At 44.3% G+C, this 14,741-nt stretch overlaps 1 protein-coding gene across 4 annotated transcripts in view; it reads right to left on the bottom strand.

The window, feature by feature from the left end:
• The window catches only part of SLC7A1 (solute carrier family 7 member 1), a 74,148-nt gene that overhangs the window by 40,306 nt on the left and 19,101 nt on the right, over positions 1–14,741 (bottom strand). The window lies entirely within an intron of this gene.

Raw genomic sequence — 14,741 nt, 5'->3', positions numbered from 1 at the left:
TAGGACTGAGGGCCTGTAGTTGTCACTGTCTGAATGCAGCGACAGTCACTCTGCTGAGACCATGCTTGGAAGAACCCCCGAGATGAGTCCTTTGTTTTCTCAACCTTACCATTTCTACTTTGCACATACTCATGCACTCACCCAGGGGCTGGAGTGGTTTAATTAAGCTCCCTGAATATGAATTGCACCTAATGTGAACCCAGACAGGATTATATCATTATGCCAGAATATGCACATGAAGATGCTAATCAACAGCTAGAGTTTTATCACTTCAACGGCACACACCAGATTTCCCACAACTGCAATCCTGTCCATCCCAAACAACACCTTTCCTACATTTATTCTAAATATTTCATTCTTTTCCACTATTTTGAAAATGTCCAGCCCTACAGAAAAGTTTAGTGAAATGAACACCATACTCCTAATCTACATTTGCTGATCTTTCACATTTTGCCATATTTGCTTTATCTTTATATAAATACGTACTTTTCTCATGAAGCATTTGATAGTGAGCTATAGTAACTATCATGACGCTTGGCCTCTAAGTATCTTGGTAAGCCCTAAAAATGGCACTCTTCTATGTAACTGCAATGTCATTATCACACCAAGGAATCTAACATTCAATCAGTAGCATCTAAAACACAGCCCATGATGACAACATGTCCAAATTTGACAACATATGGCTAATTCTCCATCAAGTGCCACATACAAGGGCATTGAGAGAAATGAAGATAAGATAGATATCTGGACACTTTCCTGGGAGGTGGGTGCTAAGGTGGTGACTCATACACAAGTCCCTGTCTTGGTAGAAGAGAAAGCAGTTGGCTCTACCTGGAGGTTTCGGGAAAGGCTTTTGCAGTGAGGGGATGTTAACAGGACGAGTTTATTCAACATACGTAAAGTGTGGGAACTGAATGTAAAAATGGACAGGTGTGAACATGACAGCCAGAATAACGCTGTACCCCCAAAATGTCCAAATCCTAATTCCAGGAACTTGCAAACATGTTAGATCACATGCGAAGGAGGAGTTAAGGGTGCAGAGGGGATGAAGGTGCTCATCTGCTGACCCTGAGGGTCGATCCCCCAGAGTGGGCCTCGTGTCACCACTGGGGTCCTGAAAAGGCGAAGAGGTAGCAGGAGAGCTGGTGTCAGAGGGATGCCATCGGCCATTGCTGGCTCTCAATGGGGACTGGAAGTCAAGGGAGGCAGGCGACCTCTAAAACTAGGAAAGACAAGGAAGCGGATCTCTCTCAAGAACCTTAAGAAAGGAACACATCCCAGCCAACATCTGGATTTGAGCCCAGTAAGACCTATTCTGACCTCCGAAACTGTAAGATAATAAAATTTGTATTGTTTTAAGCCACTAAAACAAACAAAATGCAGAGGCTTGAAACGAGGCTAGAAACTGTCAAAGTGCTGGGGGCTGGGGATGACGTTATCCAAGTCCTTGTGGCCAAGCCAAGAAAACTGGCTTTATTTTTGGGGGAAAGGGAGGGAGAGCCATGATCAAATCTGTATCTTAGGATCCAAAGCTCTGGAATAAAAGCAGAATCTAGAAGGAAAACAGCCAACATTTGTTGCCAATGGTAAAATTTGAGGTTTCCAGCAAAAAAAACCCAGAATTTCGGAAAACTTTTGTCTGTCACCAGGATCTCAACAGTTTTCCAAAACTTCAAGGATTTTCTGATGACACTGGTGAGGATATTAATAAATGTGGTTTTTAGAAAATTATGATATGATGAAATCTATCACCATGTGAAAGATCTACATAATTCAGTTAGACAGTAATTCACTGTAACAGAATCACACACGGGTAAACAACTGATTCAAAGAACAAAACAGACCCATTTTCGAATACAAGCTCGCTGACATAGTTTCAGATTCCACAGTGGAACCAATTCCACCTGTCTTGTTTTTGCACCAGACTTTTGTTTTTGTATCCAAAAAGCATACCCACAATTATCTGAAAAGGTTAGTAAAAAACTCTACCTTTTCTAAGAATGTATCTGAGGCAGCTTTTCTTCATATTCTTTAACTAAAGCAGCATATCAAAACTGGTTGATGTACCAGTTGATGAAACTGGGGATTCATAATTTGAATTTGTAATGATAAATATTGATACATACAAACCACATAAGCAAAAGCTCCTTGGTGTCCTCAGTGGTGTTTAAGAGTGTGAGGGCTTCTGGGAACAGCGTGAGAACTGCTGCCTAAGGAAGTGAATGCAGCCAAGCTTAATATATGCTCACCAGAAAGTGGCTGCCTGCTCCTTTCGGCATCCTGACAGTGATCCTTGCTCTGTGAAGGCATGGTATGGCATGGTGTAAAAGCAGTTAATGCTCAGCTTAAAAGTCTGACAGAAAGGCATGCAATACATTAATCCAGGTTTAACTCATCAGGATTAATGGGATTGGAATGCATAGCAAATGAATTCATTAGTAGTGCTTTTCTTTAATCCAAGAATGTTCCAACTCATTTACTCTTATTTCTTCAGATTTAAAAACTCACTTGTTAGAAACAAGGTAATGAGAATGCTACAAGGCCCCTCACACCTAAAGAAATCAATTTCATTCATTCCGTGAATACAATAAGCAGCATTCCAACACCAACCCTTGACGGGCTTCCGGGAGCACACAGGGACTATGACATCAAGTGGCCCTAATAAGGGACACCTGGCACAAAGACAAGAAATAGGTATGTAAAATAACCTGAAACCTCAGCCAGCATATTGCCACGGAACAACCCATAAATCAAAAGGAATCAGACCTTTCCATTAAGTACATTGATAGGAACCACTAAAATGTTTTTTGATTTGTTTTATTAAATATAATGCCCAACTTTCCGGCAACTTAAATAGTTAAGTTTGCCTGCGATTGTGCTTTTATAACTGTTCTTCATTCCATCGATGTCTTGAGTGCCAGACGCAGTTCTAGAAACCAGGCCTCCCCAGAGTTTACCCTACGACCTCTTTGAAAACTAAGAGTGGATAAAGCACTGATGGGAGGTGGCATGCTCTGATTGCCTAAAGCTATTCCATGAAATTATCAGAAATAAGATGAGCCCCAACTACATATGCACGTGCTCCATCTCACAGGAAGGTCAGACATAATGGTTATTAGGAACGAAGCCACAGGGAGCACAGTTCAAAGCGCTCAGGGGATTCCTGTTGAGTCTACTGGCTCCGGCCAAGACCTCTGGCAAGAGCAGAGCTCCTCTGGGATGCCCAAGCTCCCGTGGAATGGCTCAGGACCCCCCCCCCAAGGGGATATGGAAGGATGTCACAATTCCGGAAGGAAGGCATTTATAGTTTGGAAGAGCAAGCCAAAATTTCTGGAGCAAGCATTTTTTCCTTGGCATGAATAGTGTTCAAATTTCAGCATGAGATTTTTGTTTGTGAAAAGGGGCTGTGGGCTACGGGGCTGGAAAGCAGCGAAGGAGGAAACTGAAATAATTTTCCTGCCCAAGGAAAGAGATGAAGGATGGAATCAAAACCTGTGTGCGGAACAGTCCTCAATGTCCCCAGTGCCAGGAGGGGCCTCCAGGCATCAGCAAAGGATCCAAAACTATTCTCAGAGACTTGCACACGTCCTTCCCCGCTCTTTAGGAGCCTGTAGTACGGGCGATGCAGGCAACCATCAAAGCAGCTGCACCCCCAACTTGTCAGGAGCTGCAGATTCTAAAATGGTCTTCGGAGCAGCAGGTCCTGGGAGTGATCCCCTCTGTCCTTCAGTCTTCCAGTCTTGAAACTCTGAATTTGGGATTTACCCACAAATGGCCAGACTCTTGTTAACCGAAAAAAAATTTTACTCACAAGGGGCAGATCTGGAGGGTACGAGGAACCAACCCAAATACTTTTACGTGTCATGTTGCCCTCCACTTCCCTGTGACCCACACTTTCTGACCATCACTCTGTGACAGCTCAACACATTCTCGCTTACCAGTTCCTCAATGACAACACACTTTACTTGATGGCAGGAGGTTTACAAGCTATTACTCAAAGGTCCCAGGAAAACTCACAAAACGGATTCCAGTGTTCACTTGAGAGTGTGATTATCTCAGCTCCTCTTCCAACTTCCAGTGTCCACACTAATTCCACCTGGTTTGGGAACTACACCAGTTTCTGTCCATTCCCTAAGGCAGCAGTACTATTTAAGCATGAAAGCTGCTGTTTCAAAGACCACACAATCTATAGAGACATTAGGGGTTCTACAATACTTATCTGGAGGAAAAATTTCAAATTCTAAAGGAAATGTGGTCAAGGAAATAACAGCAAGATATATATCCTGCCCCTATCCTCCAATAATTAAAATTATTCCAGCCCATTCTGCACTGAGGAAAGGAAAAGACACCTGGACTCACAACTGGATGATTCAACCTTCCTCTGAGATGCAACATTCACAAGGAAAAAGCCACAAAATCCTCCTTTGCTGTGCACTGCAACAGGCCAGTGAAGTCCATTTCCCCCTCGGCATACATCTCCTGGCAATGGCTCAGAGGAGAGGACAGAGGCTGGGAGGGGCCATGTCAGAGGCCGTAGGCAGTTCTCAGGATGGGTGATTTTACCCCCAACGGACATTTGGCAATGTCTACAGACATTTTTGGTTGTCACAACTGAGGAATGGCAGTGTTGGCACCTAGTGGGGAGAAGTCAAGGATGCCATGGGACATCTTACAATGCCCAGGCAGCCCCCACACCAGAGAATTACTCAGCACACCCACGTGGAGAAAACTTACCTTATGCTGTGAAACTATGGGCTACACAGCGTTCTGCAGACTTCTTTTTAAGTGATCTGGTTTAAAAATTATTCTTAAATAATGTCTTGCTATTTCAGAGCACAAAACTACAAATAGTGGCCGCAAATGACCATGTCTCACGAGAAGGCGAAACCTTGTTTCCTCATCCCTGGAGAACCTCAGTCCCTGGAGAACTAAGAGGCAAGTGGGTGCAGGAAAAAGGACCTGAAAATGTAGTGTGGACTGAGACAAGCCTCACTTAGAAATCTTACCTGTGAGAAATCTCACTCTTTCTCAGTTCTGAGAGTGAAGCGGATGTCTTGCAGAACTGGATGAGGCTCATTCGCTCTGTAGGAGCACAGAGATCGGCCATGTGAGAAGGAGGGAGGCCAGGGGCCTCCTGGAGCCTCCTATGCACACATGCCTCCCAAAAATGCCTCATCCCATCCCATAGATGAGACGCAGAAGCTCAGAGTGCCTGAGCAACGCGACTCGGATAGAAATTCAGTTGCCACTTTATAGTGGCAATGAAATATACCCCACTTCCAAGTTTAAGTGGGAAGGATGCCTCTGCTTTGTGGTTCTGAGAAGGCACAAAGCTGAGGCCCTGTTCAGCTTTTGAGGATGGCAGCCTCTTTCTCAGAAACGCTCTGCCTGCCCCTGAGCAGTGAACCCCTTGTTTTACAATGCCTGGGAATGAGAAATGAAATCATAAGTTTTGAGAGTTGGAAGGGACTAACACGCCACCTGATACAGAAACTTCTCAGACAGTAAAAGAAAAAAATGATTAGGGCAGGAAAATAGTGGGTTGAAAGAGGAAGGGTGGGCTCGTGCTGCGGGAAGGCACGGGATGGGAGAATATAGTGATTTTCCATTCAGTCATTTTCCTCCCAACACTTTAAATACCAACTATTCTCAGGATTCTACCCCTGGTCCAGCAACAGTAAATACACATATGAAGTCAGGTACATCCCTAGTGACAATATTAATAAGCATTTATATTAAACACCCACTATGCACCCGTGCCCTCTTTAAGGCACTGTATGTGTGTAATCTCATTTAATAGTCAAACCGAGCCTTTGAAGTCTATACAGCTATTACACCCACTTCCCATATGGAAAGCCAGCTATATAAAGTAGTTACAAAGCAGAGCCTTAGTTCAAACCGTAGTGTATCTAACTCTAAATCCACTCTGATGCCCCATTATTTTTACTACTACTAAAACTCTACATGAGATTTATAATAGGTCCCTCACGGCAATGAGCCATAATTTCATTACAGTCAAACTTTAATTAGACACAAAGATAATCCTCTGACTTAGCAAATACAGTAAAATGCAGTAAAATGCAATGGGACCAGGGGCAAAGGCTTTGAAGACGACTTTGGTTTCGATACCCACTCAACCACTGACCAGCTAAATAATCTCCATGTCCTTACTTCTCTAGTGAGGGAACTACTGAGGAACTCACAGAATGGTTTAAAAAATGATGACAGATTAAAAGTATGCATAAAAACATACTAAACACTTTTAAAAATAATTAAGTTCTTGGAAACTTTCTCTGAATAAGTGACATAATTTCAGAAATACTTTCTCTTCACTTCATACTGTTCTTCAACTGCACTGGCTCCTAGCTGGCATTTTAAAATTTCTCTGCCAAATAGCTAATGAGTTACACATATAGATAACTGCAGCCAGAGAAGCTGCTATTTAAAGAAATTCTACAGTTTAAGTGAAGAATTATTTGACGTGTGAATGATCGGCTCTTAATTACATGGTTTGTCAATGTTTTAAAAGAATTAACTCATTAATGAGCTGCGGACGCCTGCCCTGAATTTGGGCATTTGATGTTTCTGTCTGCCAGTGACTTAGCCCCAAAGGGCTTAATAAAAAATAGTCTTTGCCAGTGAGGCAGTGACGTATTATACAGACACAGGGAAGCCAGGAAACTGCTGTCTGCAGTCTAGGCCAACCTGCTACAAGATTTCTTCCAGCTCTGCAATGGTTTCCCATAAAATTACACACACACTCATTCTGGTCCCACACTGGTACACTCTCCTGAGACTCAGTAAATAGAATCCATTCTTCTTTACACCCAGGATTCCTTTACAGCTGCCGCCCAGGCCCAGGTAGATCTGTCGTTCCACTAGGAAAATAAGTCTCTTGTGCTCGCACTGTATGCCCTGTAGTGGTGCCTGGGAAGGAAAGTGCCACTCCAACACACCCAGTGGGCTCTCCCCAGAATGCAGGCAATAGCCCACCTCACCATTTCCCACACTCCCTGTTCCCCTCTTAACCAATGATTTTTAAAAAGCAGCGGCATTTATGCAGAAACAGACCCCGTGGTTTGGAGCCAAAGGCCCTTCACCTACCCTAGCTCTCAAAGGGCAGCGACTTAGATAATCAGCCCGCCTCTGTGACAAGTCAAAGTCAAGGTTACTTCCCCTTTCTGGGGCCCAGGAGACAGTGATAATTGTGTCATCAAAACCCACGAAGAATGTGGTGAGAATTGCACAATAATGTGAATGTACTTAAAGCCACTGGAATATACATTTAATTTTTAAAAACTTGCAATTAAAAAAACAGACTCCTCAAAAAATTAAACAGACCAATTAAAGCCACCAATTCCACTCCTAGATACATAACCAAGATAAATAAAAGCACGTGTCCACATGACAACTTGTATACAAATGTTGATAACAGCATTATTCATAATGGCCAAAATATGGTCAAACAACCCAAATGCCCATCAACAGATGAATGGGTAGCAAAAGGTGCTCTATCCATACAATGCAGTGTTGTTCAGCCTTAAACAGGAAGGAAATTTTGACACACACTGCAACATGGATGAACCTTGAAGACAATATGTACCCTAAGTGAAAGAAGCCAGTCACAAAAGGTCACATACTGTGTTCTTCCATTTACACGAAATGTCCTAAATAGAGACAGAAAGTAAATTAACGGTTGCCTACGTATGGCTGGGGTAGGGATGGAGAAGAGAGAATGTGGCTGCTAATGCGTTCGGATTTCCTTTTAGGAGTGATGAAATGTTCTAAAATTGCAGTAATGGTTGCCTAATTCTGTGGATAAATGAAAACCCTTGAATTTATACTTCAAATGGATGAACTTTATGGTATTATATTATGTTCAATAAAGCTGTTTAAAAAGAAAAAAGAAGCTAAGAGGTGCCCAATTCACAAGCATGTTTTCTCTATTAACAGTGCTTGGGCAGCTTCTAGAACTTCCGTTCAAGTTCCACTGCTAGAGCAGCATTCTCCTACATACTTTAATTCTTCTTCAAGTCAAAATTCTATGATCTCTCCTCCAAAATCAGTAATTACAGCTCTGGCTGCAGTTGTTAAGAAGATCTCCACTCTATTTGCAGAGCCATTTACTATATGTAACAGTCATTTTGCTTTGAGAGTTTTGTGAATGTGAAATTAACTTCTATTTAATAAACCTACCCTACAAGTACTGCTTCATCTGACATTGTTACACTGCAAACATAAGCTCCAGTTTTAATGCATAGTTTAAATATTTCATGTGACAGGGCACTGAATAATAAAACTGAGGAACAGTGCAGCATCTGTTGGCTTAAATAATATACTTACTTAAGCTTTTAGCTCAAGCAGGGCACAGGGGAGAGGGAACGCACCATATGTGTGAATATGGTCCGGGACCTGCCAGAAAATGGAAAGGTTTTAAAAGGTAATCAGAAGTAAAGATCATCAGGTAGTAAAAAATTTAATAAGGTCTCGGGGCTAGCATACTATTTCCTAATACTACTAAGGTTCACTACCAGGACAAATAAATAACCAGTGAGTCAGGAAAAAGACATGCCCAACTCAGGGAATTGGAAGGAAAAATGTATGGGAGGCAAATTTTGGGATCTTTCCTGAACTGAATGTTCGGAATGTTCACGAGGCTTGGTCCACAGCCTTTTGTCTGCCAAGGCACACCTGGCAGGTGAGTTCATGCTGCTCTCCGGGGCATTTACGAGCTCTAGGTACATCTACCTGCACGTTGGTGTCAGCCCACTCCATGCTGCCCGAAAGTGTGACCGCTCTGAAGAAGCCTATGAAGACACATGAGGCTTGGATGTGGTCAGCCCAGTTGTTACCAAAGGGAATTAAATCAGGCTAGCACTTGCAAGCCTTGGCCTCTGAATGTCTGCACTTTTAACAGACTTAATTTGTTCTCCTGGGGCTAAATTGTTGGCTGTGTCCCTACAGTTCTACAAAGGAACACAGCTAGGGAAATGTAATGCGAAGGGAGCAGTTATGGCTCCAAAGGGCTCCCAATTAGGGGATGCTTCCCCGCCAGGAGGGGGTCAAAGCAGGCGGGGCACTGCACACACCTGCCATTTATCAGTTAGCTCTCACTTTATGGCTCTGTCCTCTTTTCTCCTCTAAACCATTTCTCCTCTACATTTACACACAGGATCCTCTTAAGGCGCTTCTTGAGAACATTTTCATCTATGCAAAACAGTCCCAACAGGCTACATCTGAAGTAGGAAATAACCAAGGAATGTCCATCCTGGGAAGGAATTATGAGACAACCTAATACATTCCAAGCCAGGTACTTGCATACCCTCTTCGTGAGCTTTTGCTATCTGTGTCACAGGCTTGCTATTGTTTACAATGCTGTTCATTAAAAAGAATCTGCCTGTTCATGATTTTTTTTAGAAAACTGTATTACTCTCATAAATGGAACACTACCAAAAGTATCTGGATTCGGATATTAAACTCAGCCCCCTTACCCAATGAGAATGCCATCTGTTTCCTTCAGGGGCCTAATGGCCATCCCCAAAGGGTAGTGAGCTCTGGATGCCTCAGACATCTATTTTTTTCTAGTTAGAATTTAACATTTTAAGATAAAAATGTTTGTGCACTCCCTAAAATCATCATGCACCCAGAGCTCAACACGGTGAGCTCAGGGAAACAAACATCTAGTCCATGAGTTGGCAAACTATGGCACTTGGCCCATTTTGCATTGACCACAAGCTACAAGTGGATTTTACTGTTAAGTTTGTGTTAAATCATTTTTAAAAAGAGGAAGAGGAGAAAAAGGGAAATTATGCGGCCCCCAAAGACTAAAATATTTGCTATTGGCCCTTTACAGATCAGCTGTGCTAAGTCCTAATGTAATCTGTACCTTTATTTTACCAATGAGGCAACTGAAGTCCAAATACACTGAATGACTCAGAAGTACTTGATACAAGTCTTCAGGCCTCTAAGTAATTAAAGGAATTTTACCAAAGAAGCCACCAGCTTAAACGCTTTCAAAGTGGGCCTCCGTCCAATCATTTTGATTACATTTGCTTTAATTTATCTAAAGCAACCCAAAATGTTGAGGCTGCACAACTTTCTAACCTGTCTGTTCTCTGATGCCCCAAATCACCTCCTCCGTTTGCCCCCAGAACCAGCCTCCACCCTCCACTATGCTGAGGCTCACCTATGCCTGTGCATCCCGGGCTCTCTGGGCACCAGGAGGAGGGGAAGGAGGCCCCTCTGATGGAAGACCACCCTCCACACAGCCAGCTGTGGTCAATCCTCTCCAACCCCCCAGGCCCAGGGTGCTTGGGCTGCTCAGGGGACCCACCGCCACCACACCAGGCTAGTTACACTATCAGACCACTCCTCCACCCTGCACCTGCCTTTGCTAGAAAGCGTCACTTTATTAAGTGCACCCCACATCACCCAGCACGAGAGTGCCATCTGTTCCTTGCGACAGCCTCAGAGGCAGGGAGCTCTGGATGTCTGCAGCCGCTGATGCCCCAGGAAGCGGGCCCAGGCCCCCTCCAAGTGCAATGCCTCTATTACATAACCGCTAAGCAGGATGGGGCCTTAGACCACCTCGTGATTTGCTCTCCTCCATTAAAGCAATCAGCTCCCAAGCTGCCCATGCCTACCTTAATCTCAAAAATGCCCAGAGATTAACAAAACTAGTTATAGCAACACACTGCATTATAAAAATGTATTCTTTAAAACTCTTCCACTGATTTTAATAAAATCTGAGCAACTGGTATGCCACAGACACGTGCTCGGTCTTTCACATGCATAGAAAAGCAGCAACACTAATTTTATAAATGAGAAAATGGCCTCAGAGAGTCTCAGTGGTGCTGATGAGAGCTCTCAATGGCTGACACGGGAGTGGGCCTGAACCTCTTTTACTCAGCCAGTTCCCTGCTAGGATCCACCTCTGCGGGTGACCAAGCCCTGCCGGTGAGCACAGCAAGGCCGCCATCCGCTCTGTCCGCAGCCACTCACATTACACAAATCAGGTTAAAAGAAAAGGCTGGGCCCAGGGGCAGAAATTTTCCTGACCTAACACAGAAACTCCCTTGTGGCCTTGTCCACACAGTCACATTGCCTGGGTTGGCCTATAATGTGAACATATCCAGCAGTTCCTACCTCAGTGTGAATCCCTGGGCAGGTGTGTTCAAGATGCTTCTATGTCACAGAAAGTTCACCTGGCAGGGAAGGCCTGCAACTCCCATCAAGCTACGTTATTGATTTTGTTGAAGAAAGAGCACGTGGAATGGAAAATTTTTTTCTCATGTCCCATTTTCTATTTGCTCGGTGATCTGATGGGAATCAGAAGACCTTGTCTGTCCCTGGCTGTGGGATCTCAGGAAGTCACTCAACTCCTCTGTTTCAGTCTTACCATCTGAAAACTAGGATGATGACCCTTACTTCACCTATTACTTCCCCACCCCCTCCCAGCCTCTTCCCTACTATAAAAACCAAGAAACAAGAGACGCAAGATAGAGGTTAAAATGTTAGATGAAACTGGACTCAAAATACGGCAGGCAAGTTACTTAACTTCTCTGAACTTCCTTTCTTCCCTCTACAAGATGAGGAATATAGTAATAGCCACCTCAGAGTTTGGGGGAGATTCAAATGAATTAATATATGCAATGCACCGGACAGCACCTGGTACACAGCAGGTGACGTCTGCTATTACCAGGAGTTTCTTAACCTGTAAGAGATATTAATAGCCAACTCCCAAAGGGCTCTGAAGATTAAGGAGGTGCTAAAAATAACTGTGTTTTTATTCTATGAAGGTATTCTGTAAATGACAAAGCACTATATATACAAATGTACAGCTTAGAAAAACAAGTTTATTGTTTATTTCAGTTTTCACCAATTCAGATAGTAGAAGACTTGAGGGCTGTCGCCTAGAAATATTTAAATTGACTTAAAACTCTTAAAAATTTAACCTACATAAAATCTATGAATATATATACACCCACAATTAATAATGGCTGTTTTAACCGCTGATTTTTATTTTTAAATATTCAAATACCCCAGTTTCTGTAGAGCTAATGACCTCTGTCCTCTGCTGTGTGTGTTGGAGGGGGAGGTGGGGGGACCAGCAGTGACCAAAGCCCTCGCAGAACAGCAGGTTGTTTAGGGCCCAGAACTGCTCAGTGCCTCCTCTCAGAGTGAGGTCATGTGGTGCAGACCATGGGTCACTCCCCTGGGAACCCAGCGCATCCACAGGCTTTTTCACCTGTTTGGCTCTTGGGTCAAATTTGGAAGTTTTCGCTTTCACTTAGAAAATGAAATGCTTTGCTTCACCTGTGCTACCATGGGGGCAGCTTCTCTGATTTCTTCGGCTCTCAGCTCAGGCAGAAAAAGAATGCCCAGTTAAGAGGCAGCTTTCGTCCTTCCAGGAGGTCTGGGTGTTCACAAAGCCCAGTTATTTGTTTTGCCAAACTGTGTATACACTGGATGGAAATGTTTGTTTTCCATGTCTCACTTTGCGTCTCTGAAGACAAATGATTAAAGAATAATTTTAGGGCATTTGTTTTCCGCTCATCCCCTCCAACCTGGATCTATCAGGCAGCCTCATATCCTGCCTTTTAACTCACATTTCTGTCGGCGGATCATCCACTCTTCCTTGTTGACCTTTATGTGTGCAGTGTTGCTTCGAAACGTATCTTCAAAGGAAAGGTCAACGTGAAATGTCATGGGGAAGGATGCCGGCTGGCTGGCCAGCAGCCAGAGCTGAGGCTGGCTACCTGCGGGGTGTGTGACACAGGCGGGGAGGGCACCGCCGCTGAGCCGCCTGAGCCCCTGCCAGCCACACCTGAGTCCAGGGCAGCCGGACCACCAGCCCTTCAGGACAGGGCTGGAGTCCTTCCTCAGAGAGCTCCTCACTTTGTGTCCGCATCGCATGCACACACAGGAACCGCAGGGGGCAGGGAAGGCTGTGTGGTCCCTGCCCTCAAGGGGCTTGTAATGTAACAGGGAAGAGAGGACACAGAGAAAGAGGGTACAGAGGGAACACAGGGAGGATTTCAGAAAGAAACAGGGTTGGGGAGCTGAAGGCAGCCACCACGCAGTTACTGCGACAGGACAGAGGGGCTGGAAAGGAAAGTGAGAAGACAGATGTGGCAGCAAGGGAGGAAGGATCCGACAGGCCACTGACCATCAGAGGCAAGAGATGGCAGTGAGACGAAGACAACTCCAAAATCTCAAGCCTGGGTGACTGGGAGACTGAGGATTTATAAAGAAGTAAGGTCAAGGAAAGCCAAGTTGGGCGGCAAATCCCACCTGCAGGGCTGAAGTACTGAGTTGGAGGTGGGTGAGACTGGAGGCCGCCCCTGGGACCCTGCCAGCGGGTCTCCACCATTCCCCCACTGCTCCGGTTCCTAATACACCACGTGATTGGCAGCATATAAAAGCAGCTCATTAGCAACACAACACACCAGTGGTGGGTCCCTCTGGTGAACCAGCTCACCGACCATACCAACTAGAAACAGCTCCTACACACAACCGACAAAGGCCAACCGAATATGGCAAAAATTCAAATGAGCAAAATTTGATCTAGGAAAACTGGACTTGCAAGGAGTAACTGCCACGAGAAACAGCTGCAGAAGGTGAAGTCAGCAAAACCTGCTGTGGATAAATGGCTGATAAATGCAGAACACCATTCCTGAAAATTGGAATGGAAAATAATTTACCCTAATGAGAATAGTTTCAGAAAAATGCAAAATTTAGATGGTGTTTTCTATGCTCTATGACTTCAGCTGAAGTCCACTCAGAGAAATGTTTTCCTCAAAAATTCTATTGCAATGATACTGCTGATAACACAGTTTTATTCACAAACGGAGTCAAAATATCCTCAGATCAAAAAACTATGTCAAAACGTCCTGTGTCCAGAATGCATGGAAATGTCCGGCAAGCGGGAGGGTATGTGAGAATCTGAAATGAAGACTCCCCGGTGCCTGGGGCTCATGCAGAGGTCAGTGCTGACAGGGAGAGAGCCCTCTGGGAGAGTATAGAGAACTGCAGGAACAACCACATTGTGGATCCAAAGAAGGAAGTGTCACACTGGTGACGGGGAAAAAGAGCAACTTTAAAACAGATGGATTTCTCTGAAGTGAAGGAAGGAGCGTAGCATGGTGTGTCTCCTTGAAGACACACCCTCACCATTCAAAGTGTGCCAGGAGCCAAAACACAGAGGGCCTAGACAGGACCCTGGCACGGAGCTGCCAGATCAAATATAGGACACCCAGTTAAACTGGAATTCCATGTGAACAATGAATAATGGTTTGGTGTACATATACCCCAAATGTATCATAATTATATCCCACATATTGCCAACAAACAATCTTGTTGGTATAAAAAAGTTATGCTAAAAAACTATCTGTTGTTCATCTGTAATTCGAATTTAACTGGGCATCCAGTATTCTTAGGGCAAAATCTGGCAACTCTAGCTTGGCATTGATGGCTCAGGCCTGAACACCTCACCCCCACCCTACCTCCTCCTTGCCGCTGACCCTCAGCCCTGATGACTTCCAGGCTGCCACTCTACAAAGGCATTTCTGCAGAAGACCTGCGGTGAGAGCTACGCACGCCCTTCACATACTGTACACGGAGGAAGCAACAGACAAGAAAAGAAGAGAAGCCGTAGGAAAAGGGAATGGCCAACCATATCAAATACTTCATATTTCAGAGACACAACGGGGTGATGACTAATGACAGATTGTTAGATTACC

This window comes from Manis pentadactyla, chromosome 2 (assembly GCF_030020395.1).
Source record: "Manis pentadactyla isolate mManPen7 chromosome 2, mManPen7.hap1, whole genome shotgun sequence".
NCBI lineage: Eukaryota > Metazoa > Chordata > Mammalia > Pholidota > Manidae > Manis > Manis pentadactyla.
Note: the sequence above shows the minus strand (reverse complement) of the source record. Positions and strands in the feature narration are given on the sequence as shown.